The following is a 12235-nucleotide window of genomic DNA, read 5'->3' on the forward strand; positions in this document are numbered from 1 at the left end:
TCGGGCGCCACTTGCCATGGACCAGCCTCAGAAAGAGGATTTCACCGCCCAGGGTCAGAAGGGACGGGGTAAGGAACTGAAGTAGCACCAACGAATGGGGTCAGAAGGACCAAGACAACTGATGGTTGCAAGGTAAGTTTCATTATGCTACAGGTGCAGATTATATAGACTAGAAAAGGGAAGGTTGCCAGACGGTGGTTTACATTATCTAATGACTGTCTCGGCTCAAGGTTAACTTCCCTGGGAGAAAACCCATAAACCCAGAATCATCCAAAATAACCTGCATGTGCAGGGGGGAGACAGCTTTGCTTGTCTCATTTTACATTCTTTCTGATTTCTGGGCCCTGGTGATTTATCTCCCATGGAATGGAACAAGGAGGGGAACAAGTAGGGACAGTCCCTTTGAGCAGCAGCGGCATGCCTGGCATGTCCAAAGGTGCTCTCAAGGCTGACTGCTTCCCACACATATGTTGGCTTGTTTAAGCCTCAAGCCCTTGATCCTTTGTTGAAATACAATAATTTCATTCCTATGGTTTTCAATACCAAAAACTCAACCTCCAGGAGGGTTAAAGTCTAATTTGTACTCCAAACCAAGTAGCAGTGCAGTTCGCTACTACTGAGGCTGAATCCATAAAGACTTCAAGACCACGACCAGAAGACAAGTTATTATATATAATACCCTAGAAGGCCTGAAACATAATTATCATATACATAGCTGGTCCTTCAGAGCTTTTTACCTATAACATGTTTTTTGATGAAAGTTATTTAATGTACTGGAGATAACTGTGAATTACTGATCAAATATTTGAATACTTATACTTACCTGGAATTTCATTTCTGCTGAAAGAAAAAGGAAGAACAGGACTCACCTAAAAAAAAACAAACTTTAGAAATGAAAGTAAACATCTTATCACACACTATCACTTTTGGAAGCAGCATAGAGGGGCAGTCAACAGTAAAACACTGGTGAAATAGGACAAAACTCTAGGCCAAAAATCCATTATTATTATCATCAGTGACAGTACCACAACTGTGCCCTTCATAATTAATAAGCACTCCTAAGAATCTTCATTTGGCACCAGATGATGTGTTTAAGAGAAACACTCTGGGAGGTTTTGAATCAGACTTGGTTTTTTGTTAGCCAAGTTACAGGAGAATTTTTACAGTGGGGGGAAGGGAAGAAGGAAACGGACCAGAAAAAGAATTGAAGCCATCATCTACAAACCAAAAAAGCACTGAGAGTTCCAAACGTTATGTCAGACACTAAAATGACTGATATAGGCTCAAGCGGTTTATAAAACCTATAAAAAGACTACACCAGCAAAGTCCCCATTTATCTGTAGAGCTCAGAAACTAAAACAAGGAATATTTCAGCTTAACACCTGATCTCAAGAGAATCATATACACTTCACATGAATAAAAATACCTGAAACCAAACATTTTTAAAAGCTCCAATACCCAAAATAGAACGAAAAAAAATAATTCAGAAGACTCAATCAATCCATGATAATCACAAAACGGCTGGGCAATCTCCATCTCCCTTCCACACTAACCATCCATCCCCTGGAAGACCAAGGGAGATCAGACCTTCCAGACTTACCTTCCAGACCTTCCAGACACCTGGCTGCGGCAAAATTCGATGGAATCTCCTTGTGGAACAGCAGTTTCCCATCTCTTGTGTCTCTCCCTGTCATGATCATGCAGGAAGCAAGTCTGGCTGTGCTATTTCTTATCATTGTGTGTCACCCATCTGCAACATGATATTGAAAAAGTAGTTCCCTTTCCCCCAGAAGGTTGAGGCTCAGCTACAGGGGTAATTCTCCTGGGCACACAGTCATTATTTAGGCCGACTCAGTGACTTCAACAAGCTTAATCATGTGATCAGGTTTGTTGCCAGCTGCATAATGCTCCCACATCTGTAGATAGAGCCGCTCTAGTTCCATCGTGTATTGTTTGGTGTTGAACAGAGGGCTAGATGTTCTCTGCTTCCAGACTTTGCCACGAATTTTCTTCAGGTATTCTACATCAGTTCCCAGTTTCACAGCTATCTCTTCATATTCTTGTCTATTTTTAGCAATCAGCTCAAGGCAGCCTAAACAAGTGAGCTGGGAAGCTGCAACTCGGGAAGCAAGAGTCTCTCCTGGCATAGTCACCATGGGGGTCCCTGCCCAAAGGACGTCCATCCCTGTGGTGTGTCCATTACAGAGTGGAGTGTCCAAGCAGACATCAGCCAGCTGGCCTCTCCGAACATGTTCCTCTTTAGGAGCAACAGGGGAAAAAATGATACGGTTCGGGGGAAGGCCCATATTTTGTGCGTACTGTTGAATATTAGCTTCTCCTGCTGCTGGAAAACGCAACAGCCACAGTACACTATTGGGAACACGCTTCAGAATATTTGCCCACATCTGCAAAGTAGATGGGTCAATTTTGTATAACTGATTAAAGTTACAGTACACAATGGCATCTTCCGGTAACCCGTACTGAGAACGTGTGGTTACAATAATGGTACGGGGAACCTCCTCTCCAGTGGCAGCCTTATTGTTGATCAGGGTAGTTGCCAGCCCATTGCTAATACTGAATCCATTAACTGTAATCTGAATTTGTCCTCTGTTAATCATTTCAATAACCGCTTCTGAAACAGTATTCATAGGAATGACAGACATATTAAGAGTTGTATTACTGCTGTCTGCGTTGTCTTCTCCATCAGGACATTTCATCTTGACTATTTGCACATCTGATAGACTATCAAGAAATGCTTGGAGGTCGATGCCATTCAGCACAATCCGATTGTCATAAATGTGCCCATTGGACTTAAAATCGATGACGGCTTTTTTCTCCAGGTGAGGGAACATATTAGCATGATCACCAATAAAGAAAGTATGGGGCATATAAGCCAGTTTCTCAGAATACTGCTCAGCAACTTCAGCAGGTGAAGTTTCCTGATCAGTGATGATATAATCCATGAAAAGTGCGCCACTAGTCCCAGGGTACCCCAGCCACATTGCCTGAATAGGAGCTGGCCTGAGAGCAAAGAGTTCATTTCGAGCACCCCGGTATAACCATTCATATTTACAAGGATGTGTATACCATCTTGATGGATGCGATCAGCTGCTTTCCCATTGCATGGAATCTGAGAAAGATCAATGAAATGATTGGCTTCTGCCATCACCTTCGCTCGGAAGTTTGTGCCATCATGTGGGCTCAGGGCATAACAGAATATCTCAAATTTATCAGGATTGTGCATGCCTGGAATAGACTGCATAAGATGAGAAGTAGGATGATTCCCAAAGTCAGAACTCACGTATCCTACACGCAGTCGACCATCACTGAGCTTCAAGTCTTTTGGATGTTCATACGGTGGTTTATGAAGGACACTTATATTAGCCAAGCAGAGGTTCCCATGTCTCTCAGCAATAGCCTTCCTGAAGCCATGAGAAAGAGGATAGAGAATACTATGATGAGGCTGCACAGAAGGCAACCTATTCTTCTACAACTGGTCAGCCACAATGCTGACCAACTTCTTCATTTGCTCATCATAGTCTGTCCAATCACAGACAACCCGCAGACAATGAGCCAAATTACAATAAGCGTCAGGAAAATCAGGTTGAAGCTTCAGAACAGTGCAATAAGAAGCTATTGCTTCTGGAATATTCCCCGAATCATGGTTAATGGAAGCCAGATTGCTGTGGGCATCCGCAAATGCAGGGCTGATCTGAACGGCACGAGTATAACACTGCAAGGCTCCCTGAACATCCTGCATCTCCCGTAGGGTGTTTCCCATATCACAGTAGGCATCAGCAAAGGTAGGACTGATTCGAATAGCCTCCTTATAATGCATCAGAGTTTCGTGCAGTTTTCCCTGCTGCTTCAATACACTTGCTAAATTTGAATGGGCATCAGCAAAGTCTGGGCTTTACGATACAAGCGAACTGCCTCTTCACTGTTTCCCTGTTCTCCTTTGATATTGGCTAGGTTATTCAGAGAGTCTGCATGGGTGGGACACAGCCGGAGAGCTGTATGATAACAATCTTCTGCTTCAGCAACACTGCCCTTCTCTTTGAGAGCGTTTCCTAGGTTGCAGTAAGCATCAGGGAAATGTGGTTGCAATTCAATAGCTCGCCTGTAGGTGTCTATTGCCAGATCCATCAGGCCTTGCATAGTATACACAAGCCAGGTTGCCATGTACCACTGCATGATTTGGACTCAAGCTTAGGGCATGAAGGTAATCTGCCACAGCTCTGTCAAAAATCCGTGCCTCTTTGAAGACATTTCCTAAATTGATATAAGCATCCAGAAAATTGGGGTCAAGGGTGACAGCCTTTTCAAAGTGATGAATTGCAAGCCAAATCTCCCCTTGCGCATTGAAAACACAGCCAAGATTACTCCAAACTACTGCAAAGTTCGGTTGTGTCTCAATTGTTTTCAAATAACATGCCTTGGCTTCTTCCAAGCCACCCAGGGCTTCGAGCAGGTTCCCCAGGTCACTGCCAACACAGTACAAATCAGGATTGTACTGAAGAGCAGAGACGTAAGCTTATACTGCCCCTTCCATGTCGCCTGCTGCTACCAATGCGGCTGCCAGGTTAATATAACCATCAATGAAATCTGGTTTGAGATGCAATGCATGCTGGTAATGCTCAGTTGCTTCCTGCAACTGCCCTCTTTCCTTGTACACATTCCCCAAATTCGAATAGGCTTCTGCCAGAAGAGGGTTCTGTTTAATTGCCAGAGTACTAAAGTGGGCAGATCTGTCCAGCCTTCAACACTGGAAGTGTATAGATGAAAGTAATAAAAGTACACCAGTATTGCCTGGCTCTTGTCTCCAGAGCTGCATGCAGTGTCTCTCAGCTGTCTCAAAATCTCCTGCCGGATATTCTCGATGTGCCAACTCAGCTAACCCTTGGAAGGAAAGCATACGTTTCGTCGGTTCTGTGCTGTCAGCCACGTTGCCCACGTAAGACGCCATCTGGAGCTTCTGGAGAGAGTGAAAAAAGGGGGTAATTGAGTCCCGCTGCCGCCACTACTGGCAAGAATGTTTCTAGAGGTAGCAAACACGAGCGCAGCAGGCGTACCAGTGCTTTAGCAGGCATAAGCGGCGGCAACAGTTACAGGCACCGAACCTTAGGAACTCTGGTTGGCCATCTACCTCTCATGCTCTTGAAATCTTAATTCTTAACCCTGCCCTCTTCCACCATTTTTCTCCTAATCAGGGAATAAAAATTACCTATCCATTTGCCTTAGAAGAAATCAAAAGTCAGTAGTCCAAACACTTTCTAAAATATTGTTTTCTGTCCAGTTGGAAATGAAATACATGATTGACTTTTCTTCATCATTCATATAGTCAACGTGGAAAACATTAGGGCCATGAATTTCAATACAGTAAGATGAGAAAATTTTAAATTGGCCTTCCCAAACCACTAATAAGTAACCGATGTTGTATATAATGCTAAAATCTTAAGAGACTGAGTTTGATATTTTAAAAGTTCTGAAAACATTAGCTAATTTCTCCTCATCAAATTTCTCATGATTCAAACCTGAGTATTACTTTTTAAAAGATAAATTTATTTATTTTTATTTATTTATTTTTATTTTGGCTGTATTGGGTCTTCAGTGCTGCGTGCAGGCTTTCTCTAGTTGCGGCGAGCGGGGGCTACTCTTTGTTGTGGTGCCGGGGCTTCTCATCACAGTAGCTTCTATTGTTGTTCCACAACTCTATGGGTTCCTTTTTAGGTCCTACGAAGAACCCTAGAAATTAGTTCATGTAATTATAGGTCTTTGCAAAATTGTCAAAAGTGAGATATTTTAACTTCCATCAGGTAAGACCAGCGTCTATTTCTTTGCCAATTTTCCTTCTATCATAGTCCGCTATGTTGGATCATATTGGATTGGTCATAGGCTTTTTTGAAATCTGGCTAAGGAGATGTTTTAAGTGAGGCTATTATGTGATTTTCAGACACCACCATATGTAATTGACTATATAATATCCCATTACAGGAATAACTTCCAGTACTCTTACTGACTACTCTACTGACTTAATTAGCACAAGACACAGAAGCGTAAGGACAAAAACCACCTTACAATATAGCCATGTCTTGCACTTCACAGCTCTCAAAGCATGTGCATTTGAAGAAGAAAAAAAGAACTGAAAAGTATAAAACCAGAAGTTATTCTGTGGAAAATTATTTCAATCATCAGGCATGTGAAAGATAAGTCAAATATTCAGGTTTCTTCAATGCTTAGTCAAAACGGAAATTTCCTTCTGTCAAGAATATACTCCAGGGCTTCCCTGGTGGTGCAGTGGTTGAGAGTCTGCCTGCTGATGCAGGGGACACGGGTTCGTGCCCCGGTCCAGGAAGATCCCAAATGCCGCGTAGTGGCTAGGCCCGTGAGCCATGGCCACTGATCCTGCATGTCCGGAGCCTGTGCCCCGCAACGGGGAGAGGCCACAACAGTGAGAGTCCAGCATACTGCAAAAAAAAAAAAAAAAAAACCCAATATACTCCAGGGGCTTCCCGGATGGCACAGTGGTTAGGAAGCCACCTGCCAATGCAGGGGACACGGGCTTGAGCCCTGGTCCGGGAAGATCCCACATGCCACGGAGCAACTAAGACCGTGTGCCACAACTATGGAGCCTGCTCTCTAGAGCCCGTGAGCCACAACTACTAAGCCTGCGAGCCACAACTACTGAAGCTTGCGTGCCTAGAGCCCGTGCTCTCCAACAAGAGAAGCCACCGCAATAAGAAGCCTGCACACCGCAACAAAGAGTATCCCCCAGTCGCTGCAACTAGAGAAAGCCTGCACACAGCAACGAAGACACAACACAGTCAAAAATAAATAAATAAATAAATAAAAGAATATACCCCATCAATAATATGTGTAATGGAATGGTGTGAATGAGTATTTTATCAGAATTCCTGTAATGCACAATCCTATAGCAGTACTGAAATCAGTAATGCATTTATAATAGTAAATATTTATGAGGAAGTAATCCATAGAGGTTTTCTCAAAGTTAACAATGAAAATTAATGTGACATTATCAATAATAAATTGTGATGTTGAAATAAACTTTTCTAAACTATTAATAACTAAAAGCAACCTCTAATCAACCATGTTAAAAGAAATCTATGTCTATAAACTACAAAGTTTATTTCTTAAAATTTTATTTCTAAAACACATAAACTGTCATATGAGGAGGCAGTTAAAGAATATATAGCTACAAGAGTGGGGAAAAAGTTTTATAGAGACACATCTGGCAGTAGTTAATTTTCAAATGTCATTTTTCTAGATTTTGTGACACCTATAGTATTGATATTTGAAAGCATTTAAAAAATTGTAATTTGAAGATTTGCTACTTCCAGGTAGAGTAAAATATTTTGAAGCAAAACAACATTTCCACTGAGAAAAATTAAAAAAGCCAAATAAAATAGTCAGCATTCAATCAAAAAGTTCTAGACATACCAAGAGATAGAATCATATGACTAAAATTCTAAGAAAGGAACAGATAATACAACAATATTTATATAAGATATTGTGTATCTTTATCAGGAAAAGTCTTTATCAAGAAAAGACTTTAAAATCATCAGAATTAATATTATATTTTATTTATTTGTATATTTTATTTATATATTTATATAAAGGACTTAAAGATAAAGCCCTAGTTAAGGCAGTGACAAAAGCAGTAGCAGTGGGAGTGAAAAGAAATGGTTATATTCAAGGATATTTTGTCAGTAAAAGTCCAAGATCAAATGTCTGACTGCATACATGGCATGGATAGACGGAGTGGGAAAAATCAAAGTTAACTATAGAGGTTCTAGTGAAGATGGGGTTGCCAACACCCAACCCAAGGGGTTGCGATCATCCCCAAGGTCTAGGAGACTCAAAGGGAAGGTCATGGTCGAGGAAAAGTTAATTGCTGGGAAAATAAGACTCCCAGTCTCTCCATCTCCTTATACTAGTTTTTTTTTTTTTAAACATCTTTATTGGAGTATAATTGCTTTACAATGGTGTGTTAGTTTCTGCTTTATAACAAAGTAAATCAGTTATACATATACATATGTCCCCATATCTCTTCCCTCTTGGATCTCCCTCCCTCCCACCCTCCCTATCTCACCCCTCTAGGTGGTCACAAAGCACAGAGCTGATCTCCCTGTGCTATGCGGCTGCTTCCCACTAGCTATCTAGTCCTTACACCAGTTTTGTTTTTCCGCTCATATACGTAGCAGCATTTCATTCAAGGGGAAAGCCATTGATCTGACTGGTCAAATCAAACACCATAGTTCAAGGCACATTTACAGTGGTTAGTTCCTCCACAATTTAGAAAGTAACATTCACAATTTCCCTCTTCCTACACCGTGGAACACATTGGCCATTCCTCCAAAGTTTCCACTCCAAAGAGTGGACCAGAGATGACATTAGCCCAGAACTGAGAGCTTGGCATGAGATGGTGTCAACCCCTCCTAGAGCTCTGGCATAAGTTATGACCCAACCCAGCTCCACAGAGAGCTCGGCATGGAATCTTGTCTCAGCCATAATAATGTGATTCTGTTTTTCATTTGGTTGTCTTCTTTGCTTAACTTTCCCTGGCCACTCTGACAAACAAAATTTCAGGCATTCCTGGGCCACTCACTAACTTTATTCCGTCTAATGTTATCCAGATTCCCAAGAAAATTACTAACAATAAAGGGGGAAATTTGGAACATGGTGAGTTTTAGGTGCCTGCAAATACAGGTAACTGAATCCAGTTAAGTAGCAAATTATTTGGATCTCAAATATGCCAGTAGAAGAGCAGACTAAGCTCAATTTAATGTACTCTTACTGGAGACACATGTAAATTCTGGGTCAATTTTGAAAAAGTTAAAAGCACATAGCTGAGATTAAAAGAAAGAAAGGAACACCTGCATGTTTCAGAAAGTAACAGAGAAATTAAATCCAGAGAAATAAGAGCAGACTGATGTGTATGGGTTCCGTTCCTTAGTATAGGCCTTATGTAAATAGGGGCTGGAGCTAGAAATCTAACATTACCTTGAGGCAGGGAATTTAGACTCAGGATGGAACAATATTGAGAAGTTAGTACAGATATCCTACAGAAATTTCATGAGGAACTGCTTAGTCCATTACGAGGGCCAAGGGAGGTGGTGAGGAAGATTGATATCTCTTGAAAACCTTCAGGTACAGAAAACATCAACACCTCTGAAAAGTAGGCCTGTCCTTCCCAGAGTTGTGATGGCCAGCTTGTCACTAACCTGTAAGGCCCTGTAGGAATCAGAAACTGCAAGGAGAGTAATTCAAAGAAAAACAGATGCAGGATGGGTGTGGCAATAAATCCTAGGACCCTATCAGAAACAAAATTAAAACCACTCTAGAGGGAAATTTTAACAAACCAGAGCAGAGAGTATCCTAACCAGAATAGAATAATAATTCTGAGGAAGTTACTTTACTTATTTAAGTAATATTCAATGCATTTCCATGGCCAGGCCCTTTTGAAGAATTCTAAAACATATACAAACAATTAATTTACATCTTATATATCCCACCATCCAGAGCAAAATTCACTTAAGAACTGTACTGGTGGAAATTGGGCGGCACTATGGAGAAAATAAAACGGTGTTTGCCATAAAAAAACATGAAGGTAAGAAAGATAATGTCTAAATTTTTAATTATCCTGTGGTTTACTGAAATCTTTTGGAAACCCAAAATAGAGAAACCTAGGAGGAAATGAAGATTTAAATATTTAGAGATTTATCAACTCATCTATAAAAGGTTTATTAATCTCTTCTTTTAATAACATTCCTGAGAGGTATAAATGTGTCCAGTGATAGGGTTGAATAAGCCTGAGAGAATTTCAATTGTTTACTATTCTTGGTCAGCTCTTAAGACCTTTCAGGAGCATCTTGATTTTCATGGCCTCATCCAACAAAAAGCAGGATATTTTACAGAAAGTCCTGGTCCACTTTTTGGCTTGCTTTTGTGTTTATGTTTTTGGTTTTTTCACATTGGGCGGTACATTAGGCTACCTATTGCATACTCCCTCATTCATGCATGCATTTATTCCAACAATATTTACTGACTTGAGACATTTAATTAACACTCAATAAATGATGTTTAGATGAATGAATGCACTTTTTATCAAAGTAAGTGCAAGTACTGAGAAAAATTACAGAATGTATGGTCCCAGCCCCACAAAAGCTTATAACTGTGTTGAGGATATAACAGATGCTGATGAAATAACTAATATATCATATTGGACAGTTTCTAAGTTCAAAAATGAGTTTTTATAGATAATCAGAGCATAAGGAGGACAAAGAAGGGACAGTTCATTATGGGTTGAATCTATCAATAAATGTACATTTCAGATGAGATTTGAGATTGACCTCAAAGAAGAGGACTTAGATATATGAACAGAGAACAAAAAAGGCATGGTGATAGCATGTGCATAGATAGTGTGGCCGATATTTATGTTCTTCATTAAAGATAGTCAGAGATAACCCAAATGTAACTGTTTCCATGGGTCCATTCTCAGTATCCAAAGAAAATGGCAAATCCTATCTTAGTAAAACTAATGAAAAACACAGTCTTTAACAAAGAGATTGTGAAGGAAAGGGGGAGAGAAAGGCTTGCATCCCACACCACACAACAAAACTTATTGAATTATTTGTTTAATTTTCTCCCTCTGAAAATTTCCTCTCCCTCTCTCTGTACGTCTCTCTTCTCCCACATCTGGCCACACTCTACCAGCCATCTTTCCAGATCTTTCCAGAACTCTCCATCCTAGTTTCATTAGGCCACAATTTAAACATCTCACAGGTCTCCAGGATGCATCCCCATCACTTATTCCACAAAGACAAACAAAGGACACTTCTCAGGATCACGTTTCTTTGAAGGAAGAGGTCATGAGGAATGATTATAAATAATATAAGGTGGAGAGCAGTGACTTAAAATACCAATTTTCAGCTTAGAATGTGAATACAGGGAACTTTGGGAAACTAGAAAATCTAGAAAGGATTCATTGATAATTATTTATTTTCAATGAATAAAATAAAATGTAATAATACGGCTAAACTCTGACAGATTCACTTTTTCAAAAGTTGCTTTCACACACCTTCACTATTGGGATGTTTGATAAACACACCTTTCCTTCTTTACTTTCTTCTTTCTTTGCAGATACTGGCACCAAACTTTCAAACAATAAGAACCTTCCCATAAGTCCCTTGCCAGGCAAGATTAAGGTATAACAATCCAAACAGATTTTTGAAGAAGATAACTGGTTGAAAGCATAAGAAAAGAGCTGGGTTTCTCTTATTCAACAGTCACATAATGAGTAATGTGGGAATTGGTTTAAAAAGTCTCTCTGCATGAGGGGCTAAGGTTAAGATTAGAACTTCTGAGGCCAGAAGAGCAAAATGACTACAACAATCCACATATTTTCAAGAGCCGCCCTTTGGATGTGAGAGATTGATTTTTCCCACTACTTTTTCAGCAACCCAACTGGTGTCTTTATTAAACGACATAAGAGAATACAGTGTGGCCAAGAAGGCTTAGATTTCCTTAGCCCCAAGTCAGATATTCTCCAGTGACTGTCCACTCTAATTAAAAAGAGAGATTTACAAAAGGAAACTGGATACAACTGAGTGTACCTTAATTTCAACCCTTTACCTGAGTTATTTGTTTTGCTTTCAATTCTCCACTGAAGTGCCTACATTAATATATTTTTAAGAACATTTCCTTAAGTTGAAGTATTCATTCAGTATATTCATTTACTATAATTTAGAAAAGCCAAAGGATTTAGGCAAATTCATTTCTATATTGCCACAGCAGTGTATTGTGAACTAAATGACACCTGGCAGTTCTTTACTCAGATACTAACTCAATTAGAAGGCAGAACAAGGATACCTACCCATTCAGGGAAGGAAAGGTCACTTAGCCTCTGTAGCTGTCTTAGGTCTCTCATCATCACAGTAACAAATTGAACACTAAAAACCATATGATCATCTCAAGAGATGCAGAAAAAGCTTTTGAAAAAAATTCAATATCCATTCATGGTAAAAACTCTCCAGAAAGTGGGCATAGAGGGAACATACCTCAACATAATAAAGGCCATATATGAAAAGCCCATAGCTAACATACTCAGTGGTGAAAAGCTGAAAGCATTTCCCCTAAGATCCAGAACAAGACAAGGATGCCCACTCTCACCACTTTTATTGAAGGTAGTTTTGGAAGTCCTAGCCACAGCAATCAG

At 40.2% G+C, this 12235-nt stretch overlaps 2 long non-coding RNA genes across 2 annotated transcripts in view; one reads left to right on the forward strand and one right to left on the reverse strand.

Moving 5' to 3' along the window:
• On the forward strand, positions 1-6894 carry LOC309803809. Its single transcript, XR_014294000.1, has 2 exons — positions 1-132; positions 5995-6894. It is a non-coding gene; the product is annotated as an uncharacterized lncRNA (long non-coding RNA).
• LOC309803804 overlaps positions 4869-12235 on the reverse strand; it is a 24687-nt gene continuing 17320 nt past the window's right edge. Inside the window, exon 3 of the long non-coding RNA XR_014293998.1 lies at positions 4869-4975. This is a non-coding gene — a long non-coding RNA (uncharacterized lncRNA). The remainder of the gene's footprint in view (positions 4976-12235) is intronic.

Source organism: Mesoplodon mirus (genome assembly GCF_964341445.2).
Source record: "Mesoplodon mirus genome assembly, chromosome: 1".
Lineage (NCBI taxonomy): Eukaryota > Metazoa > Chordata > Mammalia > Artiodactyla > Ziphiidae > Mesoplodon > Mesoplodon mirus.